The 27,140-nt window shown below is 40.0% G+C and overlaps 1 protein-coding gene across 2 annotated transcripts in view; it reads left to right on the top strand.

Annotated features, from left to right (window-relative positions):
- LIG4 (DNA ligase 4) overlaps positions 1 to 27,140 on the top strand; it is a 122,272-nt gene that overhangs the window by 51,325 nt on the left and 43,807 nt on the right. The window contains exons 1-2 of one of the 2 annotated variants that reach the window (XR_003134057.3): positions 15,637 to 15,783; positions 17,220 to 17,295. The gene's annotated coding sequence lies outside the window, so the exon portion shown is untranslated. Of the gene's footprint in view, positions 1 to 15,636; positions 15,784 to 17,219; positions 17,296 to 27,140 lie in introns of those variants that run through there. The other variant, XR_007405078.1, reaches the window with a different exon arrangement.

Raw genomic sequence — 27,140 nt, 5'->3', positions numbered from 1 at the left:
TTCCCCCGTGCATGTGCAGAGATGGAGAAAGCTCTGGAGCCTCTTTGTCTTCTTATAATGGCACTTCTTATAATATCATTAAGGTGGGGATGATGGCTTCAACATAGATCTTAAGGATGTGCAAATATTCAGTCCATAACAGTGAATTTGCAAAATTATAAGTAGTTCAGAATGACTGCTGCATATGTTGCAGATGGAAAAGAAAGAAGAGATTAAAAACTGGGCAATATAAAACTCTGATTTTTTTAATGTAGGTTATGGGAAGCTACGGAATACTTTCCAAAGAAGAGCAGCATGATGGGAGCAGCATGATTAGGTTTATTTAAGTAGCAGTATTAGAGTGGATGGATGATAAGGGATAGCGTCAAGGAGGCCTTTGTGCAACATATAAGGACAGCATGAACCAAGGCAGCATTCAATGGAGGGGACAGAAGAGTTGTGAGATGGACAAGGCAAAATCCACAAGATATGAGGAAGAGTAGATACAGGAGAGAAAAGATGTGAGGGGCAGACAGTGGTAGCAGCCCTATGCACTCAATCTGGGAAGAGAAGTAAAATTCAGTCATACAGGCAGTTAAACTGATTCTGAGAAACACATATTTGGATTTGTTAAGTAGATATTTAAATAATCTGTCTATTTGGACCTGGAAGACATAACTTTTAAGGAAGGCAGTAGATAACGTCAGATTCCAGAGAAAAGTCAGGAAGCCTAAGGATAAAACACTAACAGTTCAGTCCAGCAAATGCAATGTAGTACACTGAGATCCACAAGGCCCTTGTCACAGTCAGGCGTTTCTTTCTTATTTATTTATTTATTTATTTATTTATTTATTTATTTATTCATTCATTCATTCATTCATTCATTCATTTTTACTTTTTAAAAACTATTATTTACATTCAGATAATTTACATATATTACTAGTTTCAGAGGTAGAGGTCAGTGATTACTCTAAAACGCAGTGTAACACACCGCCATGAAGAAAGTTCGATATATTTATCCAGAAGTGTATTATCTAGGGGATAATTTCCTGAAAAGTAAATTGACTTCTCTCCACTCAGAAAGAGTGATTACCAGGTAGCATGGTTATGTGAGCTTGGACTCACTAGTACACGCGTCAACTCAACATTTTTCAGTGGTTGGATATATTCAGTTTATTTTTTTGCTTTATGAATTTAGTTTTTGGATATAATTCAGTTTAACTTGTGGCTACCCTCATTCCAAAATAGATAAAACCAATGTGCCTCCTCAAGGTCACAACTAATATCTACGTGAAGTCTCAAAAATAATACAAAATTAATTTACTTCTCATCTAAGCTACTTTGCTATCTACCTCTAGAAAAAAAAAATCTTAAAACTGAAATTAATTTAGCTCTTTTCTTGTTGAGCTTTCCTGGAAATACTGATTAAAACTCCAAACGAATATCTTTGATTATTCTCAGAAAATACTTTCAATTGCCAATTCCCTTGCTGTCTCAGTGTGCATTAACAAGCAGTGACCATTGGGACCAAGGTGCAAAGCCATTTGAGGTGCCAGAGCACCCTACAGGAATGCAATTATTTCCTTGAGGATTTCATCATTCTCAAACTGGAATGAAGTCTCTACAAGTGGAATCGCCCTTTTTTCTTGGGAAAATATGAGTTTCTTTGCTGCTAATATTCTGGGTACTTATACTCAATTGGAGGGGAAAATTGTTTTGGCTGATCTGAGAACACTTCTGCTAAAAAGAATTACAGGTAGTTTGTATAGGAAAATAATGTTCATCCATATTTATTCATTTTGAGAGATTCTTAGGGCACATGAAACCAAAGTGCTGATAACTTTAGCTTATGTGTACTCTGCTTTTGTTTTACTTGGAGCATCTCTGCTCTTTAAGCGGGATATGGTGGGCAAACTAGGATGGAAAGGAGTTTTATACAATCCTCTCCCCAAGATGTTGGGTTGTCAGCAAAGTTAGTGATTACTTTATATAGAGCTCATTATAATATGTAAATGTATAGCTGAGTGGTGTCTGACACCAACAGTACCATTTGGATTGCAACGTCTGAATTTATCCATAAGTGAACATGTTGCTTTATTATAATGCAGCGAGCATTATCCCAGCCTTGGGCGATGGGGTGACAGGCTTGAATCTGGGTGGTGCTGCTCTTGAGCTGAGTAAACCTGGATGGTTAGCCAGCCTCTTGTCACACAGGACCTCAGTGTCCACGTGTGTGCCACATGGCCATGGTACATTGCTTAGAACAGTTCCTTGAAAACTGTAAGAGCCCCAAATGTTTAGTATTCCTTTTTATTCTCTTTCTTTTTTCCTCTTCATATTGTTTTTACAATATGAAATATAAATAATATAAAATATAATTTTATATTATATAAAATATAATTAATATATTTTAAATAAATATATAGAATAATATAAAATATAAATTAATATAAAAATATATTATTTTTCAACATCTACTTTAGTAGTGTTTAAAATACACTTAGGAAAAGCACTGCAATCTTCAGCTATATGGAAATGTCCATGAGGGGGGCATCTGGGTGGCTCAGTGGGTTAAGTGTTTGCCTTCAGCTCAGATTAGGATCTCAGGGTCCTGGGATCGAGCCTCACCTCGGGCTCCCTGTTCAGTGGGGAGTCTATTTCTCCCTCTACCCCTCCCCCCACTTGTGCTCTCTTCTGCCCCATGTCACATAAATAAATAAAATTTAAAAAGAAAAAAGAAATATCCATGAGATGTTGTCACTGTCTTTGGAGGAAACTATGCTTCTGAAGGTTTAGAAGTAGCTGTCTTTGGTTTTGCCACCACTCCTCCTGGAAGGAAAGAGCCCATGGTCTTAGTATCCTCATTACTCTGCAGAGCATCGATATTAGTATTTTGTTCCTGAATTACTTATGGGATTTTCCTTCTGACTTCCAACTTCCTTTCTGGCTCAAACTTACTAAGGTTCAATAAAATGAGTGGCTATAAGTCTGTTTGGTGAGACGCAAGGTGGTATATTCTGCTTGATAGGTACCAAGCATTGATATCTGTGGGTTGAAACAAGTGCAATTCACTACATAGTAAATCCTTCGATATAAGACATGTAGAAGGCTGTGGGTAAAGAGAACAAATTGTTTGAGGCTGAGAGGAACTGAGCTCAGGCAGGCATGAACACAGCCTGCACTCAGTGCCTTTGGGGGTTGTCAAAGCAGAAACTGCACCAGACAAAGGTAGGCCAGGCAGGGAGACTTTATGCAAGGTCACTGCAAGGCAGGAGAGAGGCCAGGGCACAGCCTGAGCTTCACTCAGACACCACAAAGGGCAGGGGGTCCTTAACGGTAGATGAGAGGAGAGTATCTGTGGTTGCGAAGAGGCAGCACCCAAAGTAAAGGTAAACCCATGTCCTCATGACAGGATGTAGTTTTGCAACTGAAGGCAAAGCGTCCTGTCATCGTTAGGTTCCTACCCTCCAACAGGAACTGGGAGATGGCGGTGTCATCCCCTGGGATGTTTTCACTTCAAAGGGATGACTCTGGGTCATTGAGATAGAGAAGCCTAGGTTCTAAAACTTGCAAGAGGTCTTTTAAAAGATTAGCAGACATCACAAAGAGGCAGAAAGGGATTCATAAATTTTCCCAAGTATGTGCTCTAAGTAAAGAGTAAGGAAAAGCCTAAGTAAAGGTTCCTTTGGCTGAGGGAACATGCGGGCTGTTCAGAGCTGCCTCTGCATCCTGGACACGTGGCCGGAAGGCATGCCAAGTGACGGGACGTGAGAAGGTGGATCAGGGCCAGAACACGGATGATGGTGGAAGTCCCAAGGTGGAGCTCAGGCTTCATTTCCCAATCACTGAACTATTTCAAGCATGGGAATGAAACGATCAAACTTCCAAATTAAGCAAGTATGAAAATTTGCATATGTGTATGAAAGAAGAATTAAAGAGGGTAAGACAGGTCAGGGGATGTGAAAGGAATTCTCTCGCTTAGTGCTCAAAACTGTGATGTGGGTGTTTATTGTTTCCACTTTCATATGAGAAATGCAAGGCTCAAAGTGTTTAAGTAACTTTTCCAAATGTCACGTATTTAGTAAATGTGAGTAATTTCACACCCATCTGTCTCCCAACGAGCTTGCGAGTTTCCCACTTGGCAGTAGGGCTACCAAACCAATGACCATCAAACAGAAAATGTTGTGGGCTTGCTTAGGGAGATATGAGGTCATGTGTGAATGGTGGTAATTCTGGATTTATGGCACTTGCATGATTATGGAGAATTGCAAAGTGAATCACTATCACTGTCAGATGGATTGAGATGGATGTCAACTCTTCCTAGAAAATACTCCTAGGATCTTGGCCATCATCAGCTTCCTTAAGTTTCCTAGATTGAATGAGATAATACACATAACACAGCTTCACAGATTGTGAAATCCTAAGAGATGAAGGGTATTACTTCACATTAGAAGAATATAAATTGTTTATAAATCAGTTTCCATCTTAAGTGCACTAGGGTAGATTATATTCAGAGGAGTCCCACTGTGAATTATTTATAAAGTGAGGGATTACTTCCTGTGGTATGATTGTGGATTTTCATATTTTGGGGGGCTGTCTGTGGATGACTCAAAAACCCTCCCTGATCTCCAAAACATTACCTTGAGAAAATATCTATTTAAATATATATATCACAATGTTCTATATTGCAAGTTATGCAAAACCCAATTCAAGCTGCTCTAAACACACAGTTAATTAACTGGGTTTGCTGCTAGAAATCTGGCCTTTGGGGAGCCTTCATGTAGTAAGTCAAGCTACCTGCCCAGGACTACATTGCATCCTAATTGTGCCCTCTGCCTCACTGTTGGTCTCAGCCTCCCCCTGCAGGGGCTGCACAGCACCCCCATTCTTCTCCCTTCCAATCACTCCACCTGGGCCAGCAAAATGGCTTTAACCCTTGCAGCCTTTCATTCTCACATCACATAGTTCATAAGGAGAGAGAGCATCTCTCCTAGTTCCTTCTGCAGAAAGAAAAGAAAACTTCTCTGTCCCAGAAGGTCTTCGTGAGTTTCCCCTCATATCTTAGTGTTTTCCTTTGGCAACTGGATTTTCCCTGAACCAACCACTGTGAGCAGAGAATAAATTGCCTTCTTTGACTCATATGAGGCAGTTGGCCCTTCTCCCCCGCCCCCCATGCCTATAGCTGAGATTAGTGCAGTCCTGCCCCAACCACAGAGATCCCCAAAGGCTGGGTAACTATGCTAAGAAGCAGACAATGGACATTCCCTGTAATATCTCATAGACTGTCTTTGTGGTTGAATATAAATTCACAATTTCACCAAATGGATCAATTTTCTTTGAGATTTCCTTTTTAATTACTTTGAAGTTCATTGGAATTCCTCCAATAGGTTTATTAAAGATTCAGTTATATTTCCTTCAAATTATCTATGGTTTAATTAATACCTTAGTGTTTTGTTTAACTGGCCCTGGAATTTGTCTGGATTTTGTTTTGGTATAATGTGAGGTTCCAAGGCTTTTTTTTTTTTTTTTTCTGGCCAAATTGTTCTAAGTTCTTATTACCCTTTATTGAAAAGCTCTTCACAGTGTGTTGTGCTATTTCCCTAAATGTATATCTTCCCAAGTATCTGTTTTCTTCTGTTTATTTATTGACCATTCTCTTCCCATAACTCACATTTTGTTTATTTTAACTGTTAATCAATTCCTTTTAACTTGCTTTTGTTTTAAATATAAATGCAAGGTATCCACATGGTGATTTTTTCGATCAAGGACATATAAAATAAAAGCCCCTTTCTGTACCATTATCTCATTCCACAGAGTTAATAATTCATTATATTTCCTTCTGGAGACATTCAATGCATCTATTCATACATATATGTAAAAATTAGATGTTAGTCTTTTCCTACAAATTTGGAATAATCCCTTATACATTTTAGGTATTATCCCTTGGTCCAGCCTATGCCTTAAAAATACATGTTTCCTTAATATATGCTTCCCTTTCAACTTGGGTTATGGGGCTTTTCACAGTTTGTAAACCACTACATGTTCAAGTTTTTTAGTATTTTTCTTTATACCTTCCAGTATTTGTTTCCATTTTCTTGAGCTTCTCTATGTTAGTCTCTTGAGTATTGATGCATTATACCATTTTAATATCTTGCTCTCTGTTACTGCTTGCTTTTCAGAATTCTTGTAGCTCTTTTTTTTAATATTTTATTTATTTATTAATGAGAGACACAGAGAGAGAGAGAGAAAGAGAGAGAGAGCGCAAGGCAGAGACACAGGCAGAGGGAGAAGCAGGCTCCAGGCAGGGAGCCCAACGCAGGACTCGATCCCACGTCTCCAGGATCACGCCCTGGGCTGAAGGCAGCGCTAAACCACTGAGCCCCCGGGGCTGCCCTTCTTGTAGCTCTTCTATCAGTTCTCTTTTCTCTGCATGCTCTGGAATCTGAATGCTTAGCTCCCTTCGAAAATCCAGTTGGCATTTTTGTTGGGAATTTGCAAAAGCGTAAATCTGCAAAAGAGAGAGAGAGAGAAGCCAGAGAGGGTAAAATTTTGGAAGCTGGAAAGCAGATGTAACTAGTAACTAATATTGCATGAACAGGAAACATTAATCCGGAACTAAAAATGGGCAAAGCCCAGAAGCAACCCCACTCCCACAGCTAATCCTCCAGAGGTTTGGGATTGGAGAACAAATAAACTCAGAGTGAAAAATCAAAGGCTGTGCTGGGAGGAGAATTGCTTAAGTCCTTAGATACTGTCTGTACTTTTTTCCTGCACAAAATACCTGCAGTCTCTAGAAGGTAAAACAGAGTTTGCTTGATGGGTCAAACCAGGAACAACTGAGTATCAGAATGAGCAAATGTATTTTAAAATACCTGGATAACTCTCTTTTCACACCCATTTTTCCCCCGACTTTTTCAACAAAGCCCTCACCTAGCCCATCCTAGTGATTGGGGGTGGGGAGGATTACAGGTTTGTGGGGCCTGAGGCTCACATAATCTGGACACCCTTTACCATGCAGTGAATGTTGTATCAGTCAAAATTCATGCTGTGGCCATAATCCCCAGTGGGATGGTATCTGAAGGTGGAACCTGTGGGAGGCAACAGGGATTTGATTAGCATAGAAAGGTGAGACTCTCATGATGGAATTAATGCCCTTAATCAAAAGAGGAAGAGACACCTGAGCATGCTCTCTTTCTGCTTTCTTAAACTTTTTTTTTTTAATTTTTATTTATTTATGATAGTCACACAGAGAGAGAGAGAGAGAGGCGGAGACACAGGCAGAGGGAGAAGCAGGCTCCATGCACCAGGAGCCCGACATGGGATTCGATCCCGGGTCTCCAGGATCACGCCCTGGGCCAAAGGCAGGCGCTAAACCGCTGCGCCACCCAGGGATCCCTCTTTCTGCTTTCTTTGAGAACACAATGAGAAGGCCGCTGTTGCAAGGGGGAAGAGGGCCTTCACCAAGAATTAGATCTGCCTGCCCCTTGGTCTGGGACTTCCTAGCCTCCAGAACTTCAAGAAATAAATGTCTGGTTTTTTTAGGCCACTAGTCCATGGTATTTTGTTATAGTAGCCTAAACTGACCAAGAGAACTGTTTTCCCCACCCCCCAAAATAATCAAGATTATAAACTGTCAAAACCAGAGGACCATGTGGACACATTGCTCAGGCCCCTGCGGAGGCCTGTTAGGGGTCCTGCACATGAGGAGGCTTGTGCCTCATTAGTGACTTCGGCACCTCCTGCTGCACCTGCACCACGTGATGCTGGGGCTGTTCCTCTTATGTCCTTCCTCCTCCTGCTCCTCCTCACCCTGGCTTCTCCAAGTCTGCTCAATGATCTTACTGCACTCACTAATGTAAGCCCAATCGACTTTAACTTAGGTTTTGGCTACATAGGCCAGACATTATTTTGCTAACCAAATTTTGTTATTTGGACCTTTTTATTATCGTATCACTGGAAAAAATCAAATACAGTTCTGAGCAGCAACTTCCCTAAGTATTCAAGATGATGCTTGTGATAGTTACTTTTCATTTCTTTACTAACTCTGGTGCTGAAGGACACTTAGATAAAATTACATTAATGTCTTCTGAATAAAAGGACATTGAGAAAATATAAGTGAGGAAAAATTATTCTAATAAAAAACCAAAATAACCATAAGCCTTTTTGGGTATCAATCAGTTCTTCTGATATTAGTTCAGAATTGTCTTTTAATAACTAATATGCTTTCCTCATAATACATTTTGCTCTGTAAAGGTTGTCAGGATGACAATTTGAATACTATTTAGTTCTTTCTAACTATCTTAAAGAAGCTTGCAAACCTCCAATCTAACTGCCAGTTGATATCTTTGAATAGACTGATAAATTACTGAGATAAAGGAAATTTATAAATTGGGGCACCTGGGTGGCTCAGTGGGTTAAGCGTCTGCCTCCAGCTCAGGTCATGATGCCGGGGTCCTGGATCAAGCCCCAAGTCAGGCTTCCTGCCCAGCCAGGAGTCTGCTTCTCCCTCTCCCCTTCCCCCTGGCTTGTGCTCTCTGTCTCTTTCATGTTCTCTGTCTTTCTCAAATAAATAAATTAAATTTAAAAAATTACAAATCATTCATCTATTTAAAAAATGCATGTACCTCTCATTTTTCTGGTAGTTTTATGTTTATATGTGGGAAATAGACATTGTGTGTCTACTCTTGGTGTGAATACACACATAGCATCCCATAGTACATATGTATTGAACCTTAAATGATTTTCTGCTTCCCAAACCATTCCTGATTCCTTTACTTAAATGCCTTGTTTTCATCTCCTCTCTCTTGTTGAACTTTCATTTTCACTCTTTCTCTCGACTTAATCCAGTTTTTCCTGTTTCAGGATCATACCTGCAAGTATTGAGTTAGTGGTGTCAGGAGGTTCATTACAGGTTCAGCAGAAGGGGAGCTCTAGCTGAGTGGGTGAGGGGGAAGGGCACAGAATGGCTGGGCAGGGCTGGGGGTGGAGGCTGATGGACAGAGTGGCCTGCTCCAGGGAGGGGCACAGATTTTACATTTACATGTCATAATGTGTATTTACACATATAATCTCATGTAATCTTTTCTACGACCCTATATATCCTATTGTTCATCCATTTAAGATGAGGAAGGAGAGGCACGGAGAATGTGAATATATACTCCATGATCCACACAGCGGTGGGTGGATCCACAGCTCCATGCAATTGCAGGCATTCTACTTGAACAGAGAAATGTCATCAGTTACTAGGGAACCAAGAGAAGTTCCATTCGGATTAGCATTGCCCTTTAGAAGGGTCCTGGGATTGAACCTGTATTGGGCTCCCTGCTCAGCAGGTAGTCTGCTTCTCCCTCTCCCCCTGCTTGTGCTCTCTCTCTCTTTCAAATAAATAAAATCTTAAAAAAAAATAACTAGCAAGAAGTCATCTGAAATAATATATAGTTTAAATACTACTATTTTTTCATTTTCTTTAGCTCACTGTTCATACATGAATGGTTTATTAATGTTTCAATGAGTTAAGCATTTTTTTCACATATATGCCTACTCCTATCTATATACAGGAGTATACGATATATATATATATATATATATATATATATTTCTGTACCTTCTACAAGTGGTTCTATCTTGGCCCTGCTAACTTGACTATTTTAACGCTGATTCTCTTTAACCGCATGGGGACGTGAACATGGAGCTATTTATTAATGAAGTCATATAAAGCAATTTGTTGGGAAGATAGATGCAGAGCACCTAGCTCTCGGCCACACACAGAGAAATATCAAGAGATAATGGGACAATCTTCCTCTGAATTTGCATTTAGCCAGTAGGCTGGGCATTACTCCTTTCTCCTGATGGTGGTAATATTTCAAAGGAACCCACCATAATATGTGTAAGGGTAAAACCTAGATGCACCCTGCTGAAGAGTCATCAATTTCTGATAACATTTGCTTTCTCACACTAGAAATTACAAATAACGCATTTTGTAATGATGCAATTTCTAATTGCATAATGAACTTATACAGGCTACTGTCCAAGAATGCTCTGTATTATATAGAGATTCCACTGAAAGCATAGAGTAAAATGTAAAATTATTTCTGAGAACCAAGGTATGAACAAATCTTGACCCAAAAACCACAAATTTTTGGGCCTTGCAATTTAACAAATACTTTTGTTGATAGAATATCAAACTGAGGAGGCATTTAAATAAAATTAAATGCCTAATAATATATTTGTCCTTTGAGCAGTAAGTATTTTCCTCAACAAACTGATACGAGACCTAATTTGAAGTGTGTATTAGATTGTGGGGTCTGCCAATTGGCAGCTTTTGGGGAAAGAAAATGAATAGAAATTATAGAGTGGGAGATATTAGTAGTGAAGACAATCTTATGCTTGGTTAAAAATTTAATTATCACTGTGCTCTTTAAAAAAAAAAGATTTTATTTATTTACTTATTTATTTGAGAGAAAGAGAGAACAGGAGGGGGAAAGGGAGAGAGAATCTCAAGCAGACTCCATATTGAGTGTGGAGCCCAATGAGTCATAGGTGCTCTGTAGTTGATCTTTTATGCTCTCCCTAGAACTATATTATTTTAGAGCTTTCAGAGCTTCATATTTACTGTTATTTATATCCCGTAACCACACAAGAAAAAATATAAAGTAAATGGAAAAATTGAATTTCATGTGGTTAATATGTTAAGTCCTAAAGTGACATAGCATTAAAAATAGGAGGGCATAATGGACAAAAGTTAATCATCACACTTTCCCTGAAATATTAATAGGCTTTTAATCTTGCATTATCAAGAGCTTTGTGCCCTTTCTAGGGGGAATTAAGCCTTGCTCTTTATCATAAGACTTGACTAAAACTTTAATTATTGATATAATACAGCCCTTTTATAACATAGCTCATTATTCAAGTCAGATCTACTAATATATATTAAGCACCTACTTTCCATTGGAACTGGCTGAGGTGCTTTGGGGACACAAATTACATGTAAAAGACAAAATGTCACAATCTTTGAGCTTTTCAATGTGTCTGGATATAGTGTAGTCCAAAGATTACCCCCTGAAATATTATAACCACATATTGCAAAAATGTGAAATGACATGTAGAGCTTATAACTTAGTGGAGGAGACAGATTCTCAAAAGATAGTTCTAATATTGTATAGTTGTGTTTTTTTTTTTTTTTTTAATTGATGAGCTGCCTCAGGTGATAAGGAATGGCACTCACCCAGGGTTCAGGAAGCCATTGCTGAGCAAGCAGTGCGATATCCGCGTAAGCAATGAAAAATCGGAAGACTTTTGGGGAACCAGTTCACATGAGCAAGATACATATAGCATGTGTATGGACGCAGAACCCTCATTGTTTGATGTAGGAGCCAGGTAAAATGGTTGTAGATGAGGCTGGAAAGCTGAGGATTACCTTACCTGTGGTCATTGAATTTTACAAGGCTTTATTGTGATAACAACTTACGAATATTGGTCACTTAACCAACGACAAGTTGGTTTTTGGATCAGGTAGTCTGCTAGATACTAATACAAAGCACAGCATTGTTCCAGAATGCAAAACATCACACTGCCATTCCAGTACAAAGGATTGACACCAGAGTATAGGATCTTGAAAGGAAAATAGATTTCCTGAGTCCCATCCTCATGGGAGAGGCCAGTTCCTGAGCCTATCACAAGTGGTCGCAGTGAGAAGGCTTATAAAGCCGTAAATCACTCTCCTCCGACCTTACCAACCCCACTCTCCTACCCAGGGTGACGGCAGGTAGAATTCCTTAGGGAATAGGGATGGGTTTTAAGTTGCTTTAACTTGAATTTCAAAGGACATCTGGGTTACTATCAACACAATGCCAGTTTTGAAGGATGGTCTCAATGAAGATTAGTTTCCCCTCCTGTCCTGCCCCAAGCAGGACTGAAGAAAAGAAAACTTATTAGCTGACAAAGTAGAATGACAGTAACTTCAAGGCTCTAGCAACTGTATGTTTGATAAGCTAGATTTTAGGGAAGGATGTAGCAATTTAGTGCATTACATGTCAACCTGAAGTGATTTTTTTTCTTTTTATAGAGGACTGTGACAATTTTTATTCTTAAAATATATTAAGCAATTAATCATATCTATACTATTAACATCAACTGTTGCCATACTTCATGACTGGGACTCATATTTTAATGTCTAGTTTCCAATCCTGGCTGTAACTTCCTCAAATCCAAGAGCCTCATGTGACGCCCATATCTTTGCCATAGTGTAAAGATGCTCATAATGCTCCATACATCTTTATGATGGTGGTGATGAGGTATCACTAAGAGTCTTGTTTTGCTTTATTTATCATTTGAAGTGCTAATGGTTGTTTTCCTGTTCATCTTAGACCTAGTTTGGGAATATTTTAAACACAAAAGTGTCCTTAAAATTAAGACTGTCTGGGACACATGTGGACTTGGCTTCCGGTCTGAGCTACAGGGGAGTGGGGCGTAGTGCAGCTGTATTTTAATAGCATGATGTGTTAGAAAGATAGTTAGGGGGTAAGTGAGAAGGAACATTTTAATCTAATCATGAAAGTCCTTAATCAGAGCCCTGCCTTCCACAGGAGGTTAACATTAGGGAGATGGAACAGAACCACGAATACAGGCTCCACCTCATTAGAGAAGAAAAGCAGAGGCAATGATGTCACTGGCAAACTGTGGGATGCAGGATGAGAAAGCTCCAGAAGGCAAAGCTAGAGGGAATACTGAGGAAAAGGTGAGCAGGCGAGACCCCTCAGCAGGACGAGGGCTAATGGAGTAAAGAAAGTGCCTTGATTTCCGCTGCCTCCCACAGGTACTGATTAATTCAACAGCCTTCCAGTTTCATGAAATGGAGGTCAGAGAAACTTCAAGAACATCGAACCAGGGAGAATTAAGAGATTAATAATGATATTAAATAGGTTACCTTTTTTCTTTTCTTTTGGTTCACATGCATGCACTGAATTGTATTTAATAATCATCTCTTATTTGTTAGCTTGGGAATATAATGAACTTTTAACTTCTAAATGTTCTAGGAATATTGTGAGGGTGAAGAGACTGACTCATGAGTTTCCCTAAACACACAGTGAGCTGTCTTATTTCTGCTTTCCTTCAGGTGCGCCTTCTGCCTGCCTTGTCTCTAAGTCCCAGTTCAAAGGTCTTCTGTGTCTGGACCATTCTGACCAGGTCCAAGGAGAACTTGAGTTGTGTGTGTCTACAGGTATCTATTACAGTCATTATAATGTAATGTGATCCTAGAGTTAGTAACTTATGTTTCCTTTTCCCATGAGGCCAGCTAGGATAGGAATGATGTCTTGTAGTTATTTTGACTTCCCAGGGGTTAGTGAGGTTCATATATAGAGTAAGGGCTTAAGAAACATAAGGAGAGAAAGTCAAGGTCTTGAGCAGAAAGAGGCCTTGAAGTTAGAGCCACAGTGGAATGGTTTTATTTCATTGATTCTTGGTGATCTGCTGTTTGGATCGTACATTGAAACTCAGCCTCCTTTCCCCAGGTCTGAGGGGAGAGTACCTTAGATCTGGGATCAGAAATTCAGGTCTTGTGGTGAGGACTCATGAATACAGCAACTTCGGGGGTGGAGGGGCAGCAGTTGTAAAAGGAATGGGTTTAGGCACCAAAAAAGTCCACCCTTTCTTTGAATCTGTTCCCTCCCCATTTCTTTCTTCAGATGACCTCCTCTGGTTTCTACATCCTCTGACAGAAGGAGTATCTTAATGGTCATGATCACAGTCCAAGGCACTATGTGGCAAAATAGATGTTGGTTCAATTATGAATAAATAATAAGGGGGACCTGGGTGGCTCAGTGAGTGAAGGGTCTGCCTTCAGCTCAGCTCATGACCCCGGGGTCCTGGGATCAAGCCTTGCATTGGGCTTTCTGCTCAGCAGGGAGTCTGCTTCTTCCTCTGTCTCTGCCTCTTCCCCTGCTTGTGCTCTCTCTTTCTCCCTTTTTTAAATAAATAAATAAAATCTTAAAAAAAATAAGAACCACAAATGAAACTCAAATAGCATATAAAACCAAATACCTGGTAAACAAAGAAGCACATTTTATTTTTTTTTTTTTAAATTTTTATTTATTTATGATAGTCACAGAGAGAGAGAGAGAGGCAGAGACACAGGCAGAGGGAGAAGCAGGCTCCATGCACCGGGAGCCTGATGTGGGATTCGATCCCGGGTCTCCAGGATCGCGCCCTGGGCCAAAGGCAGGCGCCAAACCGCTGCGCCACCCAGGGATCCCCAAGAAGCACATTTTAAATAATACATTTTTTTAAAGATTTTATTTATTTATTCACGAGAGACACACAGAGAGAGGCAGAGACACAGGCAGAGGGAGAAGCAGGCTCCCTGCAGGGAGCCCAATGTGGGACTCGATCCCAGGACCCCAGGATCATGCCCTGGGCCAAAGGCAGACACTCAACCACTGAGCCACCCAGGCATCCCTTAAATAATAATTGATAACACATCAGTATGTAAGAGAATTGAGAGAGTCTTGTAGGTATTTATGTAATATAATTTTCCTACAATTTCTCCAACAAAAGCAGAATTGAACTGCTTCCTGGTGGTGGTAAAGTAAGCTATGGGTTCTGTCAAGTAAGCCCTCAGGATTTCACATTTATCTGGACTCTAACCTTAATAAATACTCAAATGTTACTGCTTGATCAGACACAAAAGACTACTGACTCTATAGCTCCATTTATACATTATTCTAGAAGAGGCGAAATTCTATCGACAGGAAGTGGAACTGGTTTCTGGGATGGGCCACAAAGGGCAGTGAAGGAGATCTGGAGATGGAGGAAATGTTTGGTGTCCTGTGCTGAGGGTCAAACAACTCCATGCATTTGGAAACTTCATCAGATTGTACATTCAAAATCAATCCTTTTTACTGTAGGTCAATTCTACTTCAATACATCCAATAAAATCTAATGACCAAGTTGGGTACATAATAAGTTGTGATTCTTATCATTCATAAGAAAATTGCAACTTTCCTATTGCAACTTTCCTGTTTGTCACTCTGTTACAGGCAATATTAAGGGTGACAATTGGGTTAAAATAAAATCAGTGTATAGAGTAAGCAGTTGAAGATGGAGAGGCATGGAAGAAATGTAGGGAATGGGAATTAGCACAATCCCTGCCTCGATTTCTGGAATAAGAATTGACAGCATTTCTAGTGCATTGCCCTGTGAAGTTACTGACCTCCAAAGCTTTACTTTTTGTATTTGTTTATCCATTCTTATTGTGTGTATGTGTGTGTGTGTGTGTGTGTTCACACAGGTGTGCACACTCAAGCACTGTGTGTGGAAATGATGATGAAACTAGAGTCCCAGTTCCATCACTTACTAGCTGTGTGGCCTTGGACGAATCACTTATATTTCTGAGTCTTTCCTGAAAAAGGGCCTAATGGAATCAAAGACAAATCCTAACACCCAATATTGTGAGAGGTTCAAAGTATAGTGTTGCTTTTACCAACAAAGTAACAATGAAATGAACCAAATCCTTGAGAGCTTATGGCCTTGACGGGAAGCATTCGTCTATTCCTTCTCCAGCCCTCATTAGAGCAGGTGTGACTTATACCAGGTGGTGACATTGACACTGTTTGTCTGTCTTCTTGTTTTCACAGCTAGTGACACAGTTTAATAATCTGCTTAATGACTTCAGGTGTTGACCTCTATGAAGCTATACCTCTGTCACTCTCTCTTAAAATAGACAGCATTATAAAAGCTTATTAAAGAATGTGACAGGTTTGAACCCACATTTACAGAATCACCAACAGAAAACTCTGCTTCCCAGAGGTGAGTATTTCAGTTTGCAGAATAAATTCAAATACAGAATAAGTAAAATTATGCAATGTATATATCTTTCTATTTCTCAGTCTATTATCACAATGCATTTTGCTGGTTTGCCCTATCCTCCTTCCTTTTTAAGTGGGCCATGGTCCAGGTAACTTACTGAAATTACTATTTCTCATCCTTGCCCTTCTTGCTCAACAAAGAATTTCCTTCTTCACATGACTTTCTCATGGATAAAAGTCTTCCTCAACCCATTAACCCTAACACTCCTGGGATCATAATGAGTCTGCTAGACTCTTTATTCTTATATTTATTTATACCTCATTTATGGACCTTGTTGTCTGTGCTTTTTTTTTTTAAGATTTTAGTTATTTATTTGAGAGAGAGAGAGAGGTAGCACGAGTGTGGGGAGAGGCAGAGGGAGAGAGAGAGAAGCAGAGTCCTAGCTGAGCAGGGAGCCGAAAGTGGGACCTTGATCCCAGGACCCTGAGATCATGACCTGAACCAAAGACAGAACTTATTACAACTTACTTTTTGCTAGGTACTTTCCATGGATTACTTAGTGAGTTCACTATATGATCCCATAAGGTACATAGGATTGTTACCTTGATTTTATAATTAAGGAATTTGAAGGACATAGATGTTAAGTATTTGGCCAATGTCTCACAGCTAGTAAATGAAGAAACGAAGATTCGAAAGATCAAACTGATATCTCCTTTGACATGTGTATTTGGTTTTTTTTTGTGTGTTTTGTTGTTTTTTTTTTGATATGTGTATTTGCATTTGTTTAAATATCTGTGCCTTTAGGTAGACTTTAATCTCTCAGAGGGCAAAAGATGCTTCTTCCTGATGTCTTGAGTGCTTAGCACATGACTTCACCCATGATAAAGTCTTGATAAATATTTGTTGACTGACTGAATGGAAGCACATGTTTGCAAATTATAACAACCAAAATTTATTATTTTTAATAAGCGAAGAATAAATATTACAGCAAATCAACAATGGATGATTAAATTAACAGGAAAAGAAATGAGAGATTTTCAAAAGAAGTGCAATGAAAAAGTAAAAGTAAACTATGTTCAATCTCAACAGAACTGAAAAGTGAAAACATTAGTTTTCAATTTTTACTTACATTTTGAAAGACAGACAACACTAGAAACCATCCTCTCTCAAATGCCTGGCTTTGTAAATCAACTGAGTGGTGAGAACCCAGTATCTGAAGCCAGGTTGACTGGCTCTATTAGAGTCCCAGCTCTGCAGCTTGTTGGTAACGTCTCTGGGCCTCAACATCCTCATCTACAAAATGGGGTGGTGATACAGCTTTCTTCAGAGGTTGATTGTGAGGGTTTAGTGAGTTGACATTCATAGTTTTCATAATATTATCAGGCACAGATATGTTAGGTTAATGCCTGTTTAACACGCAATTCTTGTGTTTTCAGGAGAGGCCAGATGGAATCCCGTATTTGCTGACCACCAAGCAAAGGGCACCACGTGTCCTGTTCCCAGCTGAGCCAGGTACTGTAAGCCTTTTTTTAGTACAGGTGATGAAACCACAGAGCAAGAAGCTAGTAATCCATCCAGGAACCCCGTTCAGCAGAGGAACTAATGTAACTCCTAACCTCATCTGTTAATATGACACCGTCCCTCAACTGGCTGTAAGCTTCTTGACATTTATTTTTGATCTGCACACTACATATCATATGGTGCTTCACAAACTAGAATTACTACTAATCATTGAAGGAATACATATAGATTGAGTGCCTACAATAAATTTATGTCCTTAAGAAGTGTACAATGTATTTGGATAAATATGATACTTCAGGAGAAAGCCAATGATATAAATAAATTGACATAAATGCCAACTGAATTAGAACTAAGAAGTGCTTTTAGGAGTTCAGAGACGATCCCTTGCATGCTTACTTAATACTTGATTGTTTTCTTTAAAAGTAACTTATTTAAAATCTCTATTTTTCTTCTTTCCATCTCTGAGATAATACAATTTGCTGCCTGGACTCCTTTCGTTATGGTTTTCCAGGATGGCATTCATTGGTTCAGAACAACTTCAGTGTTTCTTACTGTGCATAGATAAACATAGCACTGATAATATGGCCTTAAACACCCATTGTCTTTTTGTACTCCTTCAGAACATATTCAATGATATTAGACTCCAGCAGGCTGTGTGACACAAGGTGTGAGACACAACTCCCTTTTGTCTTCTAAGTGTTAGAAGCAAGGCTTAATACTAAGCAATCTGTTATCAATTAGCAGAGGACAGTGAGGAGGTAGATGTGATCCTGGTGACAGAGAACAAAGTCACTACGTCTCCATTTGAACACCTCTACTGAGGGAAAAACTAACACAGGACAAACACAGCGACCGCTCCAGCAGGTCACGTCTCCTTGAAGAGGACCACAGAGGGCACAGTTGTGACATGCAAGCATCGGGCTGGGAGGGGACCCAGAGATGGCACAGCTCGCCCAGGACACACTGCCTGATGCTCATCCTCAGATGTGGAGGGTAAGGAGCTTATGCTTTGCAAAAGCAACCCAAGCTCAGGATTTGAGAACCAAAGGGAAATTGTAGATCCCCATTCATCAGAAGAGAAATGGAGACCCCAAGAAGCAAACTGATGCTCTCGAAGTCGTGCAGTTAGGTAATGCCAGATCTGGAGCTGAGACAGAAAACAGGATCTTGATGATCAAAATCATGTCTTTATTCTAGGTTCTGCACTGGCCCTCATAAACAGTATGCCAAGCATAAGGGGTTTTAATTATTCTTTTTCTCTATTTATCATATCACCTGTCTACCTGCGCTGCTGCCCCATCACCCACCATGATTCCTGCCCCAACCCCCCATTTCCTCTTCCTGTACTACCATTAGCCAGAAATGCTGGTACTTAATTAAGGATGGACACAATGGACACGCTGGCTGAGAGCTAGTACGGGAGATTTACTGTGAGGATGTGGAGACTCAGTCCTTCCCCCATATACCACGAATGGGGCTCTGATTGGAAATGACGAGGTGTGGGCAGTGATTTTGGAAATATGAGGGCAATGCTGTCACCTGCAGGCCCGTGGAAGGCAGGAGGTCCACCTGCCATACTGGGTGATCCAGCAGAGGAGGTTTCCCAGCAGGTGTGGCAAGTGTTACCTGGCTGCTCCTGCTGCTCGTTATAAAATGCAGGAGGACAGGAATACGTCAAGGAAGGACTTTCAACGAAACGAAATCGTGACTGGCTGGCTTGGAAGGCTCCCAGCTCTCCAGATGCCAAACAAGGCTAAAATTAAAAAATGGCTTCTGAGCAAACATCCAATCCAGAGCACTGTCAGGAAAGCCTGGTGCAAAGACGAAGGTGAGAAAGTCGCTGTGAAATGCTGCGTTAAAGCTTGGAAAGATCAGCCTCTGTCAGACCCAGGGGCCTCTGAGGCAATGAGGGTGTGCCCCGAGGTCCTCCACATCAGACAGTGGCCTTCTTCCCAGAAGAAGGCTGGACAGCAGGAGCCCAAGGGCTTATTTTTTATGCAGTCTAGGTGAAATGTCACAAAATTCAGTGACTTGGTTCCTAGCCGGGGTGTTAGTCAAGTTGTTAAATTGTGCAGACTTCTCAGCAGAGCTGGAATCTATTTCTCTCCCTCGGAGAGGCTCCATGCAGACACAAGACAGAGCCTGAGAGGAAAGAACCTCTAGTTCTTCTCATTCTGTAAACGGTATCCCCGTCTTTTTCCTTCCTTCCCCACCCCCACCCCCGGCCCAGCAGACTCGGGAACACAGCCTTGTCACCCCCCTTCAAAAGCCAGCCCCTCATGTTTGTTCTCTCTTGCAGTTGAGCCTCCTCCATACCTGGGGTAGCATGGACCTCTCTCCTTCCAATTCTTCCTGATGCTTTTTGGTGAGAAGGAAAGATCTTTCTCTGGGAAAGTTGTACTTTCAGGTTCCCTGGGGAATGAGGTAGATGAAGAAACACAACTTACGTGGGCAGTTACAAGGCCTCCTGACTTTTTACACATTCATGAGCCCACAGAAGCCTCCTTTTGGTACCTGATACCCAGGGGTCCCTAAGCGGTGTGTCTTCATGAGGATTTGGGGACTTAGACAACTTCTGTGGACAGGTTCTGGGATAAAGTTTAAAAAGTTTATTTTTAGTAATATGTGTTACAGTTTTTATAGGTAAATGTTCATGGAGTATTTACTTTTTATTTGTTTATTTTTAAGATTTTATTTATTTATTCACGAGAGACACACAGAGAGAGGCAGAGACGTAGGCAGAGGGAGAAGCAGGCTCCCTGTGGGGAGCCCGATGTGGGACTCGATCCTAGGACCCTGGGATCATGACCTGAGCCAAAGGCAGACGCTCAACCACTGAGCCACTCAAGCGTCCCTGTATTTACTTTTTAAAAGTTAAAAACAACACGTGTATATAGCTTGATTTAAGAGAATATATATCCATGTTTACTTAAAATAGACTCTTCTCAAGTGTACTGTAAAGCATCTATAAAAGTTGTGACTGACTCATAAAGCAGGTATTAACAGATAGCAAATAAAGTAACTGGTACCATACATTCTCTGAACCTAATGCAGTTTTATTAGAAGTAAGTAAAGGGAAGAAAAGGAAAAAAGATAACCAAAGGAATCTCATCATTTTATAAATTTGAATGTAATTTATATTCAATATACGTATACTCAATAATACAGATTTATATTCCACAAAGCTGACCTGATAGCCAACACTGTACCAGAGCAGAGACAGATGCCAAGCTCCAGATAAGGCATTATAGCCTTGAGGGCCGCCAGCTACTTGACTCCATGGGCCTGTTTCCATTACAGTGGAGGTCCCTATACTTACTTTCAATATGGATTCGACTTCCATGCCTGCTATATCTCTTCCAGGACCACCACTGTAAACTTATTAAATGCCTTGTTCTCTTTTATAGTATTCCATACTACACTCTTTCTCATCAAGTTTTCTCTCTTTCCTTTTTTTTAATGACAAGATACACAAGCCAATACACTCATGCCATGGCATTCACTCATGCTATGTACCCAGTTATGAGATGCAGTTGGCTTGTGACAATTCAGGTACAGCATCAACTGGGAGAAAATACCCTGACAGTGTGGGCTATCGTCCTGTGGGGTGTAATGAATGCACTGAAAGATCAATGGAGAAATAATGCTGTCTCCTCCATAGCTGGAAGATTGGGTTGGAGAGCCAGTGGTAAAAGAAGCAATAGCATCTTTCACTCTTATACCTAAGGCCCATTTGCAAAATACTTGTTATCCATCATCATGAATTTAGACTCCACTCTATCAGAAGTCTAGGGCCTCAGAGAGAGATGTTTCATCACAGGATATAATAATGTTTCCATTGAGACTGCCATTTTGTTTTCCTCATGCCATTGATCCAATAGCCCCAAAATATTCTGTTAGCTGGGCTTGTGTATCCTGACAAGTGTGGGAAGCTAGTGCTGCTTCTGGCAATGTGAGTTAGGATGAATGCATTAGAATCTGATATAATCCTGTGAGGTACCTCATTCCGATGTCACATCCAGTGGTAAAAATTCATGGAAGACTTCAGCAAGTTCATATAGACAAGTCCATGAGGGGCTCAGGCCCTGTGGAAATAAAGATTTGCCTCCTCCACCTCAACCCTCCACACAAATAAAGAACTCATCCAGCTAAGATGCTCCCATGAAATCGGTGGGAGGAAAACACATTTTAAACTTCAATCACACTCTCTTGATTAATTGCAGAAACTAGGACCCTAGCAACTACTCCTATTTTCAGCTTTGCTTTCTTAAGCATGTATTTATAAAAATGAAAATGAAACAATATCCTTCTCCCTTTTTCACAGAATGAATAAAAGGAGTGTTGATGGGGCTTAGCCATTAAGTCCTTAGGTTATAGGACAGTAAGGCGGGATTATGATTGACCTGGAAGATATAATTATATATTATGGATTAAAGTCTACCTAAAGGCACAGATATTATATTATATATAATTGCTGGTGATACAAAATCAGTGATATACTGTGCCTTTAAAGACTCATATAATTATAATTAATTATAATTTAGCCCCTCATCTACATTAAGTCCTTAGGTTATAGGACAGTAAGGCGGGATTATGATTGACCTGGAAGAGGACAAGATGTTACCCAGAGATGCGTACAGTGATTGGTGCACTAAAGTCTCCCTTTCAAGGGAGTGAGGCAGTGTAAACAAGGATGTTTGAGAGTGCAAGCAAGTGTCCATGGAAGAGAATTGTGGTTGGAGAGGACACAGCACTGGCTCTCAGCATACCTTCTAGTGAGTCTATGCAGAAACTTGAAAGCACAAAGCTGCTCCTTCACAGATAGGGTTCTGAAAATGAATTAAGTCCTTCCACTTTGATAAACATATGAGATCTAGAAGGTGGAAGTACCTTCCTGGATGTTTTAGAAAGCCAAGTCAGGATATGTATATATTTTCTTTCATGAATAGTCAAGACTCCACTATCCCAGCATCTTAAAATATTTTATCAGTATCAAACACTCTATATTAACTAATTTTATGTTTAAAATAGTTGGAGTGGTTTCATTTCCTGTAATGGAATTCTTACTGGCACGATTTTTAATGAAGAAATATTAGAGGCATTCCCCTTAAGACAAGAAAGGATACAAAAATGGCCATGCTTACTGCTTCCATTCACTATGAAGAATAGAATAAGACAAGGAAAAGACATAGCATTTATAAGAATTGGAAAAGAACAAACTAAACTCATATACTGCTGCTGAGCATATCTGCTCCTGATGGTGAGGATATCTTCTAGGTATGGCCCCTGAGACAGTCCCACTCATAGATCCTAATGTTCATAACATTATTGTTTGTAATAACACAGTTGTAGGTATCACTGATTTGAAAATTCCAGTCTCTTTCTTACCTATTAATGTATTGTACAAAATGTTTCCCTAATAAGCATGTTTTGTAACTGTACATGTTACACAGGCAGAGCGTTCTAATTTTGTTTGGGTGTCTCTACTACTGGAAAAAAGGGAAAAGTCTTTATTTATACAGAGTATAAATTCTCAAACTTCAAATTATCAGTACTAGTTCCAACTCCACAAATTCTTCAGATTCACAAATTTAGCCCCTCATCTACATTTAAGTAGTGCTATAATCATTCGTGTTTTTCTTTTTCTGGTTAAATATAGTCCTGCATTTATACAGCATAGTTTGAGATTATCTTGAATTCTGACTATTGATCTCCATTTGATATGTTAAACTTTAAACTTTTTTTTTAATTTTTATTTATTTATGATAGTCACACAGAGAGAGAGAGAGAGAGGTGGAGACATAGGCAGAGGGAGAAGCAGGCTCCATGCACCGGGAGCCCGATATGGGATTCGATCCCGGGTCTCCAGGATCGCGCCCTGGGCCAAAGGCAGGCGCTAAACCGCTGCACCACCCAGGGATCCCCATTTGATATGTTTGTGTGTCTTTTTCTATCTTAAAGTTTATGCTAAGACCATAACATGACATTTTTGGTGTGCACTTGACAGGTCAAAAATAGAGTATTGGTTATATATCTTATTCTAGATAATACATTCCTGTTTGTTTGTTCTTATTCATGAAGATAGGGCTGAGTAGCCTATAGTAGCCATGTTGCACTGTTGGCCCTATATATTTTCATCTCTCCTAACATCCCTCTGCTAGAGGACCTAGCTGAAATAGCCAATAAATATTAGAATCACCACTTCCTTCTGGGAGAGAATACATCTCACAGTTCAAGCTTGGAATCTTTTGTCTGTAGTGGATAATTTTCCTACTATTTTCCACTCTCCTGTATCTAAAAACCCAACAGCCACCTAGTCTTAATATCCCACACTATAATTTCCTTGCCCAATAACTGACCTCCCCAGACTGATACACACTCTTCTATCCCGCTAGAGATGGACTCCTACTAACTTATTTGGTTGTGGCTCTAATAACTGGTCTATTCTTTGCCAATCTTTTTCTCTGTGTGAGCTAAAGTATAACCTATATTGCAGATGCTGTCAGGACCCTTGTTAATATCACCATGAAGTCATGAAACTAGGACATTTTATCCATCTGATTGATTTACTTTCACACTTCAATCAGCCAAATAGGATAGAAAACTGTCCCCAGGCACATCTTTTGTGGTCTGGTGGACACTGTGATCTTTTTTCCCCATCCTGCTTCTCCGTGAAAGGACCCTGCTTTCCGATAGTAGAATGGAGCTCTAAGGATGGCTTAGTGCCCTGGAATGAATCACCTTCCTCCTGAGTTACTCCTATCTTTTCTCTGCACCTAGCTACATTTCCTTTTTATGTACATTCCCGCTGATACCTTACTCATTGGAGAACAGCCTGTACAACTACATAAGCCTCTTCAAATAGATTTTTTTTCCCCTTAGTTAGGTCATATGTTAGTGTATCCTCACGATTTCATCAGGAGAGCCTTCTATCATTCTTGAGCCATTTTCCCTCTTAAAGTCTCTTGCTTTTGGAACATACCTACATTTGCTCTTCAAAGTTTAGACTTTTAATTTGTTTGACTCAGCCGAAATTGCTGGTGATACAAAATCAGTGATATACTGTGCCTTTAAAGACTCATGCCCAGTTAGATTAGATGGGCAATATAAGACTGTGCCTTATGGTATAAATTGGTAAGGGCTCTACTAGAAGGTCTTAGCAAGTATGTAAGGGCACAGAGGGAAGAGGGCCCTCAGCAGAGATTTTGCAGAGTAGGAGTTTGCCTAATAGAACAAAATGATGGAGCATTTCTGACAAATGGGGGAGCATACATAAAAGCCCTATTATATGAAAGAGCATATGGGTCCAGAACACAGAGAAGACATTATTGCTATGGCTGGAAGATGATGTATAGCAGAGGAGTGATTAACAAGGAAAGGACAGTAGGAGCGAGATTATGAAGAACGTGCATTTTCCCGCCAAAGTAGAAATCTCATCAGGAAATAAGAAGCACTCACATAAGAATCTTCAATAAAGAAACAATAAATTCTATGTTCTTGAGGGGAAAAAACTCTCTTAAAATCTTACTATTAGGGATCCCTGGGTGGCGCAGCGGTTTGGCACCTGCCTTTGGCCCAGGGCGCGATCCCGGAGACCTGGGATCGAATCCCACATCGGGTTCCCGGTGCATGGAGCCTGCTTCTCCCTCTGCCTGTGTCTCTGCCTCTCTCTCTCTCTCTCTCTCTCTCTCTGACTATCATAAATAAATAAAAAATAAAAAAAATAAAAAAAAATCTTACTATTAGTTTGGGGGAATTCTAATATTTTATTTTTATAGGACAGGTGACTTGAAATGACTCTTTTTGGAAAGCACTAAACTCATGGCAGCAGTTCTCGAGCAAAACTCACATGGTACTGGGAATTGCAGTCTCTATGGTTAATGTGATCAAGGCACTTAACCCCCCCACCTTTATGTGAGTATCTCCCATGTCAGTACCCACATTCCAAGTTCAGCAATGAGTAGTTGTTTGATGGACAGCAATGGAAATTGCAGTATTTGGAGATGTATGGAAGTGCTGAATGACTTTACTGTATGCCTAAAGCTAGTATAGCACTCTATGTTAACTAACTGGAATTTAAAAACAAAAAAACAAAAACTTGCTTTGAGACCATGGGCGAAATTAGACTGAACATTTTCTTGATTTTACAAGGCATCTCTAGATCACCCCAGCACATCTTCCTGGGTTCTTTAATGCTACCAAAGACATGTTGTCAGTAAGTATGATTTGAACGTGTTCACTATTATATCACAAAGAGCTATCACAGGGCCTAGAAGCTAGTAGGCATTCAATAACATTTATAACATGAATGAAAGAGGCAAGCAAAAGTCTCACTGAGCCACAGTACATCCTTGGCAAGCAGTTGGTGAGAAGTCAAATAAGGAATTGTAAAAGTGATGGAAGATTCTAACAGGTTTGTGTCAGGCAGGAATGTGGGATAGCCCTGAATCATCCCCAAAGCCTGACCTTGAAATACACACTTCTTTTTGCATGTATTGCCAGAGACAAGGGAGATGAGAATTTCAGGTAGAGAAAAATTGTCTAAATGCATGAAGTGATTGAAGGTTCCAATGCAAGTTTAGAGATTCCAAAAAGTTTTAGGAAAAGGTGATTTTCTACTACTTGTGTTTTTCAGTTCTTCCTTTCTTGGTTATGCCTGGGTTATGGAACGCATAAATCCGTACAGTGACTAGTGCTATAAAATAAAAGAATAACATACCTGTGAGTGAAAGACAGTGCTGGACAGAAGGATAGGGAGTATTTCTTTGTCACTGGATGTCTCTTTATTTTCTGAGTCTTACCCAATTTTAAAACAGTTAACGTTCAATCTCCTGTTCTTTCATTCATACACTCAGCCTAAATTTAGCACCTGATATTACCATGGACTATGCTTAGGGTTGAATGAGGTTAGCTTTCTTCTTATGTGTATGTTTACCTCTTCAAACTTCAGTTTTCCACAGGACGTATCACCTCACCTCATCATAAGTGCCACACAATAACTTGTATATTGATTGGTTTCTCACCGAGCAATAAAAGTATATTGGGAATGGGACGGTCAAGAATTAGACATTTTTCCATTGTTGGCTGAAGCATTTTGTCAACTCAAGAGCAGTATCTTCACCTACGTTTCTAAAAGGTGTGAGCAGTCTGCATATTATTCATAGACTAGGAACTCCAACAAATGCAGATGATGATATCATTTTATCTCTGAAAGGGCACTTAAAAGATATTTAGGCTTACCCTCTGTTTTACTATGGAGAAAGAAAGAGGAAAGGTAGAGTGAAATACCCCAAATCACATACTTCACTGATACGCAAGTCAAGGCAAGAGCTTTATTTTGTTAATCCAATGTTGCTTCTGCAATAGTTTGTGATGATTAGTGTTATATGGGGTAATAGCCTGCAGAACATATGCTTTCTGTGGCATACACCCTCATAGAGTAGTAATCAATCATGTGATTTTAAGTATTGCTAATTATAGCTGCCATTTATTAGGCATTTTTTGTATATGAAGTACCTTATACTCATATTTGGCCTAATCTTCATGACAACCTCATGCGATGGATACTCTCCTTCCTATTTTATTTTTTTATTATTTTTTAAATATTTTATTTATTTATTCATGACAGACACACAGAGAGAGAGAGGCAGAGACACAGGCAGAGGGAGAAGCAGGCTCCATGTAGGGAGCCCGATGTGGGACTCGATCCTGGAACTCCAGGATCACACCCTGGGTGGAAGGCAGGCGCTAAACCACTGAGCCACCCAGGGATCCCCTCCTTCCTATTTTATAGGTAAAAACAGTGAGGCTTAGGAAAGTTAAAACCCTCCCCGCCC

The sequence above is a fragment of the Canis lupus genome, chromosome 22 (genome assembly GCF_003254725.2).
Source record: "Canis lupus dingo isolate Sandy chromosome 22, ASM325472v2, whole genome shotgun sequence".
Taxonomy (NCBI): domain Eukaryota; kingdom Metazoa; phylum Chordata; class Mammalia; order Carnivora; family Canidae; genus Canis; species Canis lupus.
This window is presented reverse-complemented; position numbering and strand designations above follow the sequence as displayed.